This window comes from Lissotriton helveticus, chromosome 11, assembly GCF_964261635.1.
Source record: "Lissotriton helveticus chromosome 11, aLisHel1.1, whole genome shotgun sequence".
Taxonomy (NCBI): domain Eukaryota; kingdom Metazoa; phylum Chordata; class Amphibia; order Caudata; family Salamandridae; genus Lissotriton; species Lissotriton helveticus.
Window position 1 is genome coordinate 357,346,382 of NC_136072.1, and position 18,183 is coordinate 357,364,564.

General features: G+C 44.3%; 1 protein-coding gene and 1 pseudogene across 3 annotated transcripts in view; one reads left to right on the top strand and one right to left on the bottom strand.

The window, feature by feature from the left end:
- Positions 1-18,183, top strand: part of GAL3ST2 (galactose-3-O-sulfotransferase 2) — a 401,588-nt gene that overhangs the window by 108,560 nt on the left and 274,845 nt on the right. The gene's annotated exons all lie outside the window — the stretch shown is intronic.
- LOC144792373 (chromobox protein homolog 3 pseudogene) lies at positions 7,298-7,820 on the bottom strand (annotated as a pseudogene). The gene has a single exon (XR_013602550.1). The product of XR_013602550.1 is annotated as a chromobox protein homolog 3 pseudogene (transcript).

Genomic DNA, 18,183 nt, shown 5'->3' on the forward strand with positions numbered 1-18,183 from the left:
GACAAGGAGTCCATTTCCAATTGTGGTATGTACCTATAGCACATGTATTAATAATTTAGAGAGAGAACAGCAGGCTGGGGGTCTGATTAGCAGGCCCACAGCCTCAGTAGTCGAAAACCAGTGAAGCAAAAAGCAAAAATTTTGGGTGACCATAGGATAGCAGACCCTACTCTCCTACAAGCTTGGATATAAGGTCTGCATTGCCTATGCTCCTTTAGATGGCTTTTTGATTACATGGTCCATAATGCTCGGCGGCTGGGAGGAGTTTGGTAAACTATGAAGGTGGCCATTTTTTGTCTCCGAGTCGTACATGATTTGCTACCCGAATTGGATCTGAGCCTTGGGATTTTGTTTTTGGATTTTGCTAGCGTTCAGCGGCTGCTGGACGCTTTGATTTTTTACCGAGGACTTTATCGTGTCTTCAATTGAGACACGGGAAGCGCTGTGTGCAAACAGCTGATAGTAAGCGTTTGGCGGCTGCCGAGCGCCTTTTTGGAAATCTCTGTGTTTTGGACTTTAACACGAGAAAAGCTGCCTGCAGTTCAGCCTTACAGTCTCAGCGGTAAGCGGCTGCTGTTTTGTTTCCCGGAGCTGTGTCCATATACCGGAGAAAAGGAGAAAATTAACTAAGGCATTCTCGGCGGAGACGCTTAGTTATAAACATTGGAACCCTTGATTTAGGTTGCTGTGGAAGTTTACAAGTGTGTTCTTTGCAACGTGAGTACTCGCGTTCTCGGCCGAGACGCGCACTAATGACTATGGCTTGTGATTGATACAAGGAAAGAACTGGGCATTGACATTGAAATGGAACAGTACTTTTGAACTTGTTTCTTTAGAAAGAAAACGAAAACTGATGGTTCTTACATTTCAGGAATTTGTTTGCGCAAAACTTCAGTTGGATTTGGGATTCATTAAGGAATTCTGATTACCCCTTTAATTTTTGATTCGAGTGACGAAGGGGAATTTTTATGTTAATTCTGGGAAGACTGGAAGGTATGCATGAGAAGTGATTGATGGTGCATATGAGTGTGGAATTCCATGCGTGACCATTCTCTTTGTTATGTTTTACAGAATTGTTTATCAGGGTATAGAGGCGTTTATCTAATACCTATCAAGAAAGAGGAGGAGACAGTTCACAGATATTAATATTGGTAGGTGGAGTTCTAGCGAGAATTTAATGAGAGTAGACACTAATTTACAGTACTTACCTTTGTGTGTTTTCTCTTCTTTTCTCGTTTCAGCCTCCCTTTCCCGTTCCAGACCCTTCCTTACCTTTTCCCTCGCCTGATTTCCTTTATGCTCTGTAATATACACTAGTCAGAGTATAGGGCAATCTGGAGGTGGACCCCTTTGAGCAACAATCTGATCCTGAGGAAGCATGGTCGTGACAGCCTATCCACTTGGTAGCTTGGCACGAGCAGTCAGGCTTATCCCAGTGGCAGTGTGTAAAGCGTTTGCGCAACACACACACACAGCAGCAACACACTAGGCACACCACAAAAGAAACTCCACACAAGGTTATATATAAAATATATAATACATCAAGAGCAGATCAGGTCTAGAAAGGCGTGTAGCTATGCCGGAAATCACGAAACAGTTAGGTGTATGTGTGTAGACAAGTTACTGAGTGATAGATACTAGGACAGTGGCTAGGACACGTCCCATCAGACCACCCTCATGGTGGAATATCATCATGTGGGAGGTGGTGGTCACTCACAACCTCGTCCGACCATATAGTGCCGGAGATCAAAGCCGAAAATCTAGCCATGATGTCAAAACAGTGAAAATGAAAAATGAAAATACAAATAAAAGTGCAGTGCTAAAGTAATCGTGATAAATAAAATTAACTACTAAGACTCAGGACACGTTCAAGCTGAATTCTAAGTGTCAAAGATTAAAAACCCGCCGAGTAGTTGAAGACTGAAACTACTCAATGGCGATGATCAAAAAAGGGTCGACATGTTTCAGCCTTTGGGGGAATTACCCCGGCTTTCTTCAGGACCTATTGTGTGAAATTGCTACTGCAACTAACCGTGAATTGTGAACTCACAAGTAACATAACATGTACATATCTACCAGGAACTTGACACTCCAATGTTCACTGGAGAAAGAGACGTAACTTGTTCCTGTCAAGAGACACAAGAAATATATATATATAATAATACCTCACTCGTATAGGGTTACCCACATACATCTGCATGAATACACAATCGCCGTACATTCAAACACACTTGCGTAAATAATTTACATTCCGCATAGCACAAAAAAGCATAATAGCTTAATCACATAGAGGCATTTCCTCATAGTGATACTCACCCAGCTTTGTGTGGGTGAAGACCTCACCTCGCCCCGCAACCGCAAAAGGAGTCATTATATAATGGAGCGTGACTAGGCATCAAGGAAGGACATTCGCTATTTATGAGGATCCATCCTTCATAGTTACCATTAAGGTCCTCCAATTATAAAATGGATTTGATATGATAATCAAGGTGCAGGGATGAATTATTATATGGGTACAACTCAATATTAGTCATTTAGAGAGTCTTTTTTGGAGTTTTGATCAGCTTCCTCCCCAACTCTAACAACAGTCATCTAGAGTTAAGATCCCTCATATATCTCACTCATGTTTTGCAAAAGAGTGTCCTCCAGTGGATCTTTAAGTTAACTAGTTAGAGGCACATACCAGTGCCCACACTTCACCTTGGGGACTTGGGAAATATCTGTGTGTGTGTGCAATTTCTTGGTCGGACAGATGGGTATCTATCACACGTTTGTTGGGTTTAGGTGTAGAGCAATTTGGCTGGGCACAGTATAGATTGTGTGCTAACTATGTCCTATTTCTACACTGCAGAGCGGGGCCTCATTCTCCCGAGCGGTTGCCGGGCGAGGTGAGGTCTTCACCCACACAAAGCTGGGTGAGTATCACTATGAGGAAATGCCTCTATGTGATTAAGCTATTATGCTTTTTTGTGCTATGCGGATGTAAATTATTTACGCAAGTGTGTTTGAATGTACGGCGATTGTGTATTCATGCAGATGTATGTGGGTAACCCTATACGAGTGAGGTATTATTATATATATATATTTCTTGTGTCTCTTGACAGGAACAAGTTACGTCTCTTTCTCCAGTGAACATTGGAGTGTCAAGTTCCTGGTAGATATGTACATGTTATGTTACTTGTGAGTTCACAATTCACGGTTAGTTGCAGTAGCAATTTCACACAATAGGTCCTGAAGAAAGCCGGGGTAATTCCCCCAAAGGCTGAAACATGTCGACCCTTTTTTGATCATCGCCATTGAGTAGGTTCAGTCTTCAACTACTCGGCGTGTTTTTAATCTTTGACACTTAGAATTCAGCTTGAACGTGTCCTGAGTCTTAGTAGTTAATTTTATTTATCACGATTACTTTAGCACTGCACTTTTATTTGTATTTTCATTTTTCATTTTCACTGTTTTGACATCATGGCTAGATTTTCGGCTTTGATCTCCGGCACTATATGGTCGGACGAGGTTGTGAGTGACCACCACCTCCCACATGATGATATTCCACCATGAGGGTGGTCTGATGGGACGTGTCCTAGCCACTGTCCTAGTATCTATCACTCAGTAACTTGTCTACACACATACACCTAACTGTTTCGTGATTTCCGGCATAGCTACACGCCTTTCTAGACCTGATCTGCTCTTGATGTATTATATATTGAGAGTAGGGGTGCGAGCAGACAGGTCGTTAAATATTCCCCTTGACCCTCCACAGATTTATGTTTTTAGTATATATAAAATAGCCTTTGTATTATCATAAACAAATTAGAAACATAATCACACATTTACACTGTGCCAACTGGCACTAGGCAATATTTACAGGGGATTATATACACATGCCAGGGCCAATTGGGCCACTGTCCGAACCATCACAAAGCACAAATAGCAAATGTGGAACACAACCAGTAATTACTGGCAAAAATACTGTCCTCAGCATTATATCCTGCAACATAAATCATATTATGCAATCAGCATCTCACTAGATGTAAAACACATTATGTGCCAACCTCATAAGTATAAACCACATTAGGCAATAAGCATCACCAGCATAAACACATTATGCAATAACCTCAAAAGCATAAACATCAGAGGCGTAAATCATGGTGCATAAATCACATTTATCATAGGCACCACATAAATCACATTAGGGCTTGCGCCCTACCAACCTACCACTGACCCTCTGACCAACTGGCCTTCTCTCTGGGGCTCAAATGCCCTATGTCTAAAATGTCAGGGCTTAGCTGCCAATGCAGCAACATCACAGGGCGCGCATTGTGCTGGGGCAGCGCAGGAGTGTATCTCACTCCTTTCTCATTACAAATGCCCCCAAAGAAATAATGGTGCTGGCACTACTGTTCCTCCTGGGTCCCCACTGGGACTTTGCAAAACAAAGGTGCCCCACATTGCAGTTGCCGCTAACTGGCGGTACAGCAGTGGAAATAAATGCAGGCACTGGTGCTCCTGTGCACTGAGTCCCCCACTAGGACTCTGCAAAACAACTGAGCCCAACGTTGCAGCTGCCGCTATGGTGGTACAGCTGTGCGCAAAACAAAGAGGCACTGGCACTGCTGTGCCCTCAGGACACCCACTGGGGCCCTGAAAACAATGAGCCCCAAGTTGGAGTGGCCCGCTCCCCTGTGGGACCGCTTAGGCACCAACAATGTGCCTCGACACACCTCCCCATGCAGGCTCGCAACTTGGCCCCACTCAACGGGCTCTCTGGTGGACTCTGTGGCATCTCCTCACACTGGGGCCGTCTTCTCTGGCCAGATGTGCGGGACTCCCACTGACTCACGGGGCCCGCCTCCCTCTCCAGCACAAGTTTCCTGGCTTCCGAGTTGCCGGTGACCTCTGCAGGCCACCGCAGGCAGCGTACGCAGGTCTCACACCCCGGCTGCGGGAGCCCTGCCTGGTGGCTCACTTTCTCTTCGGCCACAATGCTGGGTGGGCTCGTGCTACGAAGGTATCACTGCTGGGTGGGCACCCGTAAAAAACAAAGATAACTGTGGGGTGGGCACCTGCTTTAAATCATAATCATTGCGGGGTGGGCACCTGTCATCGGTACCACAATGCAAGTGGGCACCCGCATTTTAAAATACGCATAAAGCTGGGTTGGGAACCAGCTAGATCAGCAAAAACGCGGGGTGGGCTCCTGCTAAAGCACACAAATGTGGGGTGGGCACCCGCCTTTCAAAAGTGGCATAAACACTGGGTGGGCACCTGCTTTTCAAAGGACCTCGGGGGAATCCCTACACCGGGCTTCCCTCCAGCAATCTTGGAAGCAGCAGTACGCTGCAGGCCACCCACGCTCCTCTCAGTAGAAGAAAAGTAAAGCGCCTTCAAGGCGCTAGAGTCGCAAAATCCAGGGGGGCAAAGGATGGGCCCAGGCAGGCCAGCACACCGGGCCCTCCAGCAGGGAGGCAGTCCCTTGTGGGGTTCCTCCTGGAGCCCAGCAACAGCTACAAGTCCACAGTCACTAGAACAGCACAACACTTCATGGGGTCACAACCCCTATATTTATATTGCATCTTTGCCTTGTCTGCTCTGACAAAGGGCGTGGGGGAACCAGCCAAAACTAGTTCAGGGGGGAATTGGAGCACTTTGTTTACAAGGCTCCTCTTCCCCTTTGTCAGGTGGGGGCTCGTCATCAGACACACCACAAGGGGGAGGAGCCAGCATTGTACAGGCTAGGCACAGACTTATTCAGGGGCCATCGACTTCTCCTTCTAAAACAACAAATGCAGATGTCCCATTCAGCCTAGTACTGACTCACCCTGCCCCTCCTGGAGCCACACACCTCACCAGCCTCTGTCACTCAAAAGCCAGACATGCAAATCACATCAGGTAGGCGGACACATTGCACACAGAAGTGCCAACTTCTAAAAGTGGCATTTCTAAAATAGTTAGAATAAATCTGCGCACACCATTGCACAGCATTTAGTATTACCATTCCAAATATACTAAACTTGACCATGCTGCTCCTCTCATATCAGGAACTACCACTGGAACACTTATCAGGGAATCCCCAATGCATTTCTATGAGAGGGCAGCCTCACAGTAGTGAGAAACCATAATGGCTACTTGTCATTACCATTCCATGTCCCGCACTTAAGGTACATGTCCTACCTTTGACCTACAATGCTCCGTGCCCACAGGGCTAGCTAGGGCCTACCTTACGGGTGACCGATATGTAGTCAAAGATGGGTCACAGACATGGTACACAGTTTAGGTGCCACGTCACATCGGCAGTAAAACTGCGCGCACAGGCCCTGCAATGGCGGAGGCCTGAGATAGGTTTTAAAGGCTACTTTCGTGGGTGGTGCAATCAGCGCTGCAAGCCAACCAGTAGCATTTAATTTACCGGACCTGGGTATATGAGATATCACTTTACAAGGGACTGACAGGTAAATTAAATAGGCCGAACAGGTGTAGACCAATCTTGCCATATTTAACACAGAGAGCACATGCACCTTACACTGGACAGCAGTGCTAAAGTGCCCAGAGTCCTATATCCACCAACCCCATGTCAGAATAAAGGCTAGGAGAAAGGCAAAACGTTAAGGGATGACCCTGCAAAAAGGGGCAAGTCCAACACTCTGCTAATCACCTAATATGGTATCCAGGCCATTCCAGGTTCCAAGGGCTTATTTGAACAACCAGGTCTTGAGTGCTCTTCGGAAGTCAGGGAGAGAGGAGATGGTGTGGAGCTGCTTGTGGAGAATGTTCCAGATCTTTGCTGTTATGTAAGAGGAAGAGTGTCCTCCGCTTCTGCTTCAGTGTATGCAGAGCATATAGGCAGGTGCAAGAGAGGTGGAACCTAGATTTCTTTTCTTTTTTATTGAACACTTCTCACTAGTATTTACAATGAAGTAAACAATATACAGTCTGATAACATGGCATTTACTACATGAACATTCCCAGGCAGCCTGTAGAAAACGAAGGCATATGATACAAGCTTTTTTGGCAGTCCAAGATGAGAATACATTCTCCTCAAAGAACATTACAAAAAACAAATGCAGGTCTGCTTGTATGTCAAGAATTCATTAGGCATGCAATATTAGGTATTATAGAAAGGATAAGTTCTCTAAAGATGCTGTCTTCTTTTGTAAGCACATCAATCTGCAGAAAGTTTCACTCTGCCATTGATATCTACTGTTGATGCCAAAAATTCTACAAAAGAAAACATTCTTTAGCATTGTTGATTTCTTACACTGCTGTGAACACATTTTTATGGTACTTCAGTTTAAAAAGCAGGTTATTGTACTTCGTCTTCTTGACTTGAATGCCAAGATAACCGGTCCTCGTAAAAAGAAATCACAAGTTAAGGAGACTTTGTTTGATTCATTTTCTGATAGTGGGTCTACTTGATCAGAGTCCTTCCATTTCATAAGAAACATAAGTTCTCTACTGCTGTTGGTAGCTCCAATTATCCTCTCTGGATCTAGGGCACGTGTAACACCCCTAGACTTGTAGATGGAATCTCCTTTCTACTTGGTTTTGCTGTCTTCAGATTTACTGTCCGACTGGGGTTTCCTGTTAGCCGCCTCTGGCTTCTTTTTGACAGCTTTTTGATAGTTTAGGGAAGCTTCTATAAATTCTGGGCAATCCAAGTTTTGTTCAGGTTCCCAAGTGTTGTCAGTATTTGTAAACCCTTTCGACTTCAAGTAATACTCAACTTTTCCATTGACAATGCTCCTAATCAAGACTTTTTCCACAGTAAATTCTTCTTGTTCCGCTTCTTCTACCTTTTTTCCTTTGCCATTCTGCTTCTTGCCCATTTTTGTCTGGCTGATTGCTTCTCCAAAGGAACCGACAGACTATAATCACTATTGTCAGGAATTGTGAGGAACATAGATTTCTTGATGGCTGATGGAAGTCCAAGTGAAAAAGATATCTACAAGGGATTTCACTTAATTCACACAGTGGTTGTAATTTAAACGTAATTTGTGAGTCAATGCAATATAGTCAGACTCCACGGTGTCCAATAGAACAACCAAAAACAATGAATGTGATTATTTACAAAAGAAGAAAAGCACAAAAAACACGGCTTCATTCCAGCCGTGAGGGAAACGGCACGCACTCTGCAGCCCTTCTGCCGTGAGGGGAACGGCCTTTCACTGCCTGCCGTGAGGGAAACGGCCGTAGGTCGGACACAACCAACTACATTACCCAGCTCCTCCGGGGACCGGCGCACAGTTCCTGACGCTGCTGACGCGACCGGAGTCCCTGTAAGAGTGCGGAGCGGCGAGCGCTCCTGGGGACTTCATTCCAGCCGTGAGGGAAACGGCACACACTCTGCAGTCCTTCTGCCGTGAGGGGAACGGCCTTTCACTGCCTGCCGTGAGGGAAACGGCCGTAGGTCGGACACAACCAACTACATTACCCAGCTCCTCCGGGGACCGGCGCACAGTTCCTGACGCTGCTGACGCGACCGGAGTCCCTGTAAGAGCGCGGAGCGGCGAGCGCTCCTGGGGACTTCATTCCAGCCGTTAAGGAAACGGCACGCACTCTGCAGCCCTTCTGCCGTGAGGGGAATGGCCTTTCACTGCCTGCCATGAGGGAAATGGCCCTAGGTCAGACACAACCAACTACATTACCCAGCTCCTCCGGGGACCGGCGCACAGTTCCTGATGCTGCTGACGTGACCGGAGTCCCTGTAAGAGCGCGGAGCGGCGAGCGCTCCTGGGGACTTCATTCCAGCCGTGAGGGAAACGGCACGCACTCTGCAGCCCTTCTGCCGTGAGGGGAACGGCCTTTCACTGCCTGCCGTGAGGGAAAAGGCCGTAGGTCGGACACAACCAACTACATTACCCAGCTCCTCCGGGGACTGGCGCACAGTTCCTGACGCTGCTGACGCGACCGGAGTCCCTGTAAGAGCGCGGAACGCCTCTCGCCCCGCGAGTCGCGCGAGGGAGCATCTGGGAGAAGCCGGGGACAAGGGCGGGGCCGTCTGCGGCCGTCAGAGGCCAGAGGAGGCCAGGCTGGGCTACGGACTTTGGGTCATTCTTCTGGGGACATTTGAGAACCGTGAGTGTTAATCGGTGAGTGTTTTTGACAGGCTGCTAATTGAGTCGGTCCATTATGGCTAAATTGCGTTCTTCAAAAACGCCATCATTGTCTGGGCCGATAGATAACTATATGGTAAAAGTGGTGAGTAAAATCAATACAGCACGCTGCATGTCTTTAGGCCGATTCAGCCCGCCTGCTTCACCTACAAATGGTTCAGTACTAACAGAGTTTTGCGATCTAGCTCCAGGGGGTACTCCAAGCACTCAAACAGCAGCGGATATAGACACATCTGTCATCTTGGCACCTACTGTGGCGTTACTAGATAACTCCCTGTCTTCTACAATTCAACTTTTACCAACATTGTCCCCGGAACCCTCTCCGGTACCCCCGCAGGCACGAAGAAAAGTGAGAGCCTGCAGAGGGTCGCAAAATAAACGGGGAGGATACAAGAGAGTTAAGAAGGCAGTCACCACACCGGATGAAGATGTGGGAGTCCTCCCTGATAAACCAAATGAGATGGATACGACCAAACTAAATAGTGATCAATTCGACTCCCTGATTAACATGTTTGTATTGAAAATGAAGACTATGTTTAGACCATTGGCAGACAGAGTCGAACAGGTCACAAAAGAAGTATCCAGACTGGGCACTCTTCTAGCTTCCCACTTGGCCACCTCAGAAAATTCCCAAAAATCTAATGTTAGCACTAAAGAAACTAAGGGCCCGCTGTTCCCAGTAAAGGGGTTGGGGACAAAATGGACCAGGTTTCAAAGGAGGTTTCTAGGTTGGGTGTTCTCCTATCTGCACATTTGTCTTCATCCAAAGCAGCTAGGAACACTAATATGGGCACTGCCGTAAATGAGGGGGCTACAAGTTCTTGCAGTGGGGGTCACAAGGCAACAAACACCGTGCCAGCTGTAACACCTGCACAGCCCCCGAGCAATCAAACTATTCCCCCTCCCATTTTGAGGGCTAACTCGCACCTCATTGTTGCAGGGAACAATTTAGGGTTGAGGGAAGGCAAGCAAAGACCCCTAGTTAATCTACCACCAGATTGCGCTCCATATATAGTAGTGCTAACTAATGTCCCTGGGGTAGACTCACGGTTAAATGACGCAAGGGGGGAAATTATGGATTCCTTGAACTATAAAGTAGTAGCATGGCTGAGTAAATACTGTGGTTTTCCTGTCACATTTTGTAATGACATTATATCGACACGCAGAGTGGGCTGGATAGGCAATTCAAGTAAAACGACTAAGGGGGACTGCATTATTGTAAATTTTAGGCACCCACAGCACGTAGCTACTGTTCTGCTGAGGGCGGCTTCTTTACCAATTACAGATGATTTTATATGTGCGCGCCCCCTTGGGTTTTTCTACAATCACCTTAGTAACATCTCCAAACCCCATGTTGTCCAACAAAATCCATTAACATCTCCTTCCATGCAGGGCATTGGGCCGTGTGCCCATTCTGGTTACCAAAACTCCTTGCCATCGGATTCTTACTGTTATAGTTTGTGTAGGCCAAATTTTCAAGCTGAACAAATTCTCCCACTGTGTAATCGGTTTGCGCCTTTGGCATCTCTGGAGGAAAATGACTGACTGGTAAACAATTCAGGGATTAACTCTCAGTCTTGCAGAATTATGACCTGGAACATTGCCAGGATTAGGGGTAAAGGTGAAAACTAAATATGGATTGATTTTTTGAAATCTTTTGACATCTTGGCATTTCAGGAGACCTGGGACATATTGAACAGCTTTTCCTTAGATGGATATAGACATTTTTTTTATTCCAGCCACAAGTAGTGTGGCAGGCAGATCAAAAGGAGGTTTATTAAGCTTGTTCAAACTTGATCTAAAAGGAGTGTTAACCCAGCTTGACTCAGGTTGTCAAAATTGTTTAATTGTTGAATTGAATTCCCCCGATTCATCAAATATTTTGTTTATTAATTTTTATAATGCAAATGCAAATGAAAGTACCAGATATATTCTGGATTACCTTGATAATTTTTTGTCAGTTTACAGAACCAAAGTAAATTGTTTTGAGATAATTCTCTTAGGTGACTTTAATATTCACCCCTGTAATCAGCCTTGTGCCAACTCAGTAGAAGAGGGTCCACCCTGTTCTACAGTCACGCATTTTGAACATTCAAAAAGAGGGGAGGCACTTGAGGATTTCTTGGCGGTGTGGAATCTGTATGAATCTGGATGCGGTGAGGGTGAAAATAAGGTCCCTACTTTTAAAGGACCTGGTGATGGTACAATTATTGATTTTATTTTTATTTCCTGTTATATATTAGGTAAAGTGGTAAGGTATAACACAGTGGTTTCAGTCTTTCGTGACCATAACCCAGTCTTAGTAGAGGTATTGTCAAGGGACTTTTTAACCATGAAATCAGTGTTACATAAGGGAGGCCAAAATGTGATTCCTATAGACCAAGGTCGCAGGTTAAAGTGGTCGAATATTAATCCTGAAACTATTGTGCAGGACGTTTTGGCTAGGGCGGAGGATGACGTAGCTATCTGCCTAGACACAGGAGCACTAAGTACTCAAGTAGTTGTGGCGTTTGATAACATCTGCAAACAGATCAACCAAAGTTTAACTGGGGCAAAGGGGCCCCACAAACATCACGTAAAGAGATGGTTTGATCAATCGTGCTCAAGGGCTCACGCTGATTTACTTAGGGCCCTTGAAGACTATTCCAAAAGACCGTGCCCTAATAGCTAAGTTAAGAGTATGTTATAAAAATACTATGCAAACCAGGAAGAATGAGCTAAAAGAAAAGGCCTGGTTAAAGCTACTTGAACCAGAGACATTAAAAAATAGCAGTCAGTTCTGGGAAGTAGTAAACCAGCCACTTTTCTCAAACGAGGAGAATCGCCCCCTTGAGTCCAATATTCCTGATGATGCATGGATTAAACATTTTGGGAATATATACTCTAACACTGCCCATCAGGACCCATTAAATGATACCACCTATAGAAAGGAGGGTTCCTGTGTTACCTTTGATGTGCAAGAAGTGGAAAGGGCGACAGACCAGACCTTGATAAATAAGGCACCTGGTCCTGATGGGGTCCCTGCCGATATTTTTAAATATGCCCCAAAATTGTGGTCGAAGATCCTATGCAAGGTTTTTAATGCATTAAATCATAATAACATCCCAGCATCCTGGAAAGAATCCATTATCGTCCCAGTCTTTAAGAAGGGTAACAGGGTAGACCCAGCCTGTTACCGACCAATTTCCTTAATAGACTCATCCGTTAAAATCTTGGGGCGGGTCATTTTGCACAAATTACAGGAGTGGCTTGACGATAAAGGGATACTGTCAAACGTGCAATATGGATTCCGATCCAAAAGAGGTACTTTGGATCAGTGCCTTAATTTACAACTGCTGGTGGATAAATATACCAAGGCTAAGGATGGGTCACTATACCTGGGGTTTATGGACCTGTCCTCGGCCTTCGACCTTGTAAATCGCACAAAACTCTGGCAGATCTTAATTGATTTAGGTCTTGATCCTGCCCTGGTAAACTTTTTAGCGGACCTACATTCTGGTCTCTTGGCTTCTGTTAGGGTGAACGCAGAGGGGCGTTGTTCTAGCCACTTTAAATCAGAAAGGAGGGTCAGGCAGGGGTGTATCATGGCCCCCCTTCTGTTTACAGTTTATATAAATGCCCTTGAACTCGTGCTTAGGGATGCCACGCTTGACATACCGCATATAGGGGAACTTGGCATACCGGTTCTCCTGTATGTGGACGATGCGGTCCTTCTAGCACGGACCGGGGTCGGGCTTCAACATTTGTTGGGCGCTTTTGGCCTTTTTATGACTTCCCTGGACCTCAAAATAAATGTAAAGAAATCTCAAATTATGATTATGGGAATGGGTTCAAGAAAGAAAAACCTGAAAACGTTTTTCTGTTGTGAGGAGGAACTTAGCAGAGTCCCTACATTCCCGTACCTGGGGATTACCTTCGAGGAGAAGGGGAATTGGGGACCGCAGATTAAAAACAGAAATGCGGTCTTTGCTAGAACCTCCTCAGCAATCATGGGCTTTAGCAGAAAACTGGGGGCTAGGCCCATAAAGGCACTGTTGAACATTTATAAAGCGGAATGTTTGACGGTAGCCACATATGGCTGCTCATTATGGGGGTATAGTGCTATAGACTGTCTACAAGTCACTGAAAATAAATGTATGCGATCGATCTTATCAATGTCACAGTCCACCCCATCTTATACGATTCACTCAGAGTTAGGGGCCGGTTTTATTACAGATATGATAAGAGTGGCCCCCCTAATATCCTGGCTGAAGACCTGGTTGAATGATGAACTCTCCCTGAATCATGTCATCCTTAAAGATTGCCTCTTACTAGACAATGCAAATAAAATTAAGTGGTTATCTTATGTTAAACATTGGTTTCACAAATTAGGGAGGCTGGAGCTCTTTTTCTCACCAGATAAAATTACTCATAAGGACATAGCATTAATAAAGGGGGCTATGTTACAGATACTGTCCTTAAACAGAGAGGAAATTGAGCTTAGAAAACCCACTGTAAGCGTCAACCTTATTGTTGCTAATCCTCCAGGACCTGAACTTTACCTTGTTTTAGTTAATCAATCTTACCACAGGTTTCTTTTAACACGTTTTCGTTTAAATATGATTCATTTAAACTTAGGTCACTTTTCTGAATGGAGCAGTCCGGAACAGGCACCACCGTGTTCTTGCGATAATTTTTCGACGCAGGACACAATGCATTTTTTGATGTTTTGTGGTCACTACACGGCAGTAAGGACTGCGTTTCTTGTTCCTATCCTTAAGGAGGCAGGGTTCATTCAAGTTAAGCCCGCTCTCCTATATTTACAATTACTAAACAGCCCTAGGGTCATTTTCCATGTTGCCAGTTATTTGGTGGGTGCTGTTAGGGTTAGGAACAAGAGAATGATAAACTGTAAATGATTGTATTTTTATAAAGTTGGATTTTCTGCATTGTATATATTGGTCTTTTAACAGAGTAACGTAATATGGCAGCTACATTTATTGTAAAATGATTCTTTTAACAATTTTATGAAATTTGTGGGATATTTTTAAACACACGAATTGTAATTGTTTTTACAGTGTCTTTTTATGATATTGAATTATCGAAATAAAGTATTTTGACTGACTGACTGACGGGAGGTCCTAGTCAGAAAGAGAGATTTATCTGATAAAACATAAAAGGGTACACATCAATACAATCAATGTAGGCATAAAAGTTATGAAAAAAATGTACAAATAAATTTGAACACACAATTCATAACCAGACGTCAGCTCCTAAAAATAACGCAACCAATATTATCCTATTATCGATCAATCTGGCTTAGATTAAAAATTCTTGGAGTTGACGAAGATGTCGGCGTTTCGGTCTCAGTGGCTTCAGTCCATTAGACCATCTTCAGGACATACAGTTTAATGCCAGAAACATAACCCTAAATAAATATAACAATTTTATTATATAATCATTTTCCATTTGAATAAAAAACAATTTTAAACAATTAAACTAAGGTCGGACCGTGTGAGGGAAAGCAAAAGTGAAGTTTACAAATCAACAACACCCATGTTAAAAAGAATCACATTTGTGCAAAGCCCAAAGGAGTGCAAGAAGGTGTCAAGGAAAAACCTAAACATCTAAACACAAAAATGTGTTGCCAGACTAAAGTAGGCTTACTTCTATAGTAGTTGCAAGGAAAAACAGATGTTGACCTTGAATTGACGGACAGTAATTGCTACGCAGCGTTACAAATCGCTGTTGAAAAGAATCAAAAAGATTCATAATTAATCAACTCATCTGCAAAGAGTTGGAGGATATTCAGTTCGCCATGTCAAATGCATACCTCGTATTAATAGACACAAAAAGTTGTCTAGGCGGGAAAACCAGTGATGGGTCTTCTGGTATTCTTTTATAAGGTTGAAAACCACTCCCAGGGTCTATAAGGGGCACACAATATATATGTATTGAACAACAGAAAATGTGTAAGTTAAGTGGGGTATCTCCAAAATAATGATGGAAGTTCAGGCATTGGTGATTGTAGGCATTGTAGGGTAGGAAGGCCGATTGCCTAGGCTTGGTGGTGGGGTCCTAGAAGAACCCCACCTGGGGCCAACAATTTTTTTTTAAAATTGCACAGTATTCATGGAGAATCCACAGCAACATTTTAAAAAAAAGAAGTGTGGTCTACACTGCTTCATTTTTAATCCTCTAGGGGTGGGACAGAGCCTGGGGTGATACTGCTTTTTATTTCTTTTGGGAAAGGGGTGCATGTGGACTCCTTCCTTAGGCCATTTTTGGCCCAATGACCCCATCCCCTGAGGCATGAAGTATTTTTTAGAGAGAGGGTCACATGGTTCTCCATCCCAGGCCAAGTTTGGCCCAGGGACCCCATTCCCTGGACCTGAGTTATGTTAGGTGGGCATGCAGCTGCCCCCCTCCCTGATCTGCTTTCAGCCCAGGGAACCCCATTCCATGGGGCCCAAATTGTTTTTTAGGGGGGGCACATGACCTCCTCCTCAGGCCGTATTTGGGCCGAAGGCCCCCTAGTTCCTTGGACCCAATGTATTTTTTAAGGGGAGAAGCCACATGGATCTCTCCCCAAGCCTCTAAAGACCCAGGGGACACCATACCCTTAGGCCCCTAAAGCACTTAAAAGTAAAGGGGGCCATGTGGCCCCCCCTCCCTGAGCCAATAATGGCCCCAGGGCCGTCTCACTTGGTGTGTCCTGGTGATCCACCAGCGATCCCCATTGAGTGAGTAGTGGCTGCCTTGGGCGGGCCTCAGGGCATCCATCTTTAATTATTGTGTGCCCCAGAGAACGTGGTCCCTGAAGCCAAAAACGACTCAGGGTGGGGAGCCTCATGCATTTTGTAAACATTTACACCTGTTAACTGGACACAGGCTTTACAAAATAAGATAGAACAGAAATATGGTAGTTACCTGTCACAATTTAAACTATAAAGCAAATAAACACACCTTTTGGATGATGTCATCAATGATGCCATTTGAGATGTTATCAGTGATGTCATAAATGATGTCATAGACCATTTTGTGAGTGATGTAATAAGTGAGGTGATAAGCAGTGCATGGTGGGATCGCAAGATATAGTTAGCTCTGCTAACTGTAATTAGTGAATTTCTGTGTTTTTTCACTGACATATTCACCTAACTATAATGTTACTTTAACCTTTGTTTTTTCCATGAATATAGGTACACCTGCCTTTACGTGCTGGTGCCAGCGGTGGCGGCAGAAGCCCCCCAATATAATCTAACTAATTCTGCATTTAGTCCTATCAACTGATCAGCATCTGTATGTAATGTCCATTATAATTGTAATAGATGGGATCATGGGTAGCCAACAAAACCATGCGTTTTAATCATAAAGTGAATAGAGTGAGAAAATCATAACCACAAATTGTGTGATCTTAAGATACTATCTCTAAATTGTAGATCATAATGGGTTGTGGTGTGTATAGAGTATTCTCCCAAAAATAAATTACAATAAAAACAACATATAAAACAGGAAAAAGTAAATGCCTTATTAACAGCTAATAGCAGAATATCGATGGTATTTGGGTTATTAGAGAGAATTATACTCCTATGTGTGTTGTCAATTCCTCCTCCCTGTTCATGCCAAATGGCATCCTGGTATGTAAGTCAATTATATAGCGTTATTGAAGAATGCATAGTGGTTTTTTGAGAACACTGTGTTTAAGCAATTAAGGGGAGTGGCCATGGGTGCATGCTTCTCCCCCAGCTACTCGGGGCTCCACGTGGGCTGGTGGGAGGAGCATCTCCTCAGGGTACAGCATGCAACCGCATGCAACAGCATGCAACAGCATGGTCTGAGCACATCGTCAAGTACTGGAGCTATATAGATGATATATTCATTGTATGGCGAGGCACCAAAGATCAGGCAGAGGATTTTGTAAATAGTGTTAACATGAACAAATTGAATCTGAAATTTACGGACAACATAGACTGCCAGATTACCAATTTTCTAGACATCCAAGTTCAAATAAGGGAGGGTAAAATCGAAACCTGATTATATAGAAAGCCCACATCTGGAAATACAGTATTGCATGCAGGGAGCTTCCACCCCAGCCACACCATAGCCAGTATCCCCTATGGAGAATTTTTAAGAATACATAGAGCATGCAGCACTGTAGAAGCCAGACAGCACCATCAATTGGAGTCCATGACTTGAGATCAGAGGCTATGCCTCTAGCAGGCTAGAAGCAGCCATGAGAAATGCTAATGTATTGAACCGAAATACTCTGTTGGACCCCAATAGGAAGGTTCGGCCAGAGGATGGCTGTTCTGAAAACAAAGGTATGGGCAGCAGACACGAGATCAGGATAATCCCAGGATACAGCAAACAGGCCAACCTCATTCAAACAATCATTAAAAAGGAATGGCCCATTATGTTCACAGACCCAATTTTGAAAGAGGTTATTCCGATCACTTCCACTGTCACTTTTAGACGAGCATATTCTATACGCAATGAGCTGGTAAAAAAGAGTCCAGAGACTGCTAATGCTGAAAATTGGCTAACACCACGCAAAGGCTTCTTTAAATTTAGCTCTTGCCGTGTGTGTAAATTCGGCATTAACACCACCACGTACACAACCCCCTTTTAAGGCAAAGCCATTGCCTTGAGAGCTCACTATACCTGCCGTACAGACTTTGCAGTATACGTTTTAAAATGCAGCTGCAACCTCTATTATGTGGGTAGTACGAAATTACAAGCCCATGTGCGAATTCTGCAACATCTAAGAGCGATTGTCAATTCCGATCAAGCTTACCCAGTGGCCCGCCACTTTAAAGTTTTCCATGAGAATAATCTTAACTGTTTACAATATTTAATCATTGACGCTGTGGCACCCAGTAATAGGGGAGGCAATAGGGAAAAGACTTTACGTCATCTTGAATCGAGGTACATAGTGGAGCTCGATAGTAAGTCGCCAATGGGACTTAACTTAGGGGAGGATCTGTACAATTTTTTATAGCCACTACTATATTCACTAGCAGTGCTCCATGAGACATTTCCTTGATGTAGATTACAGAATGCCAGAGGCATGTTTTAATATTGCTTATTTTTTTCTCCA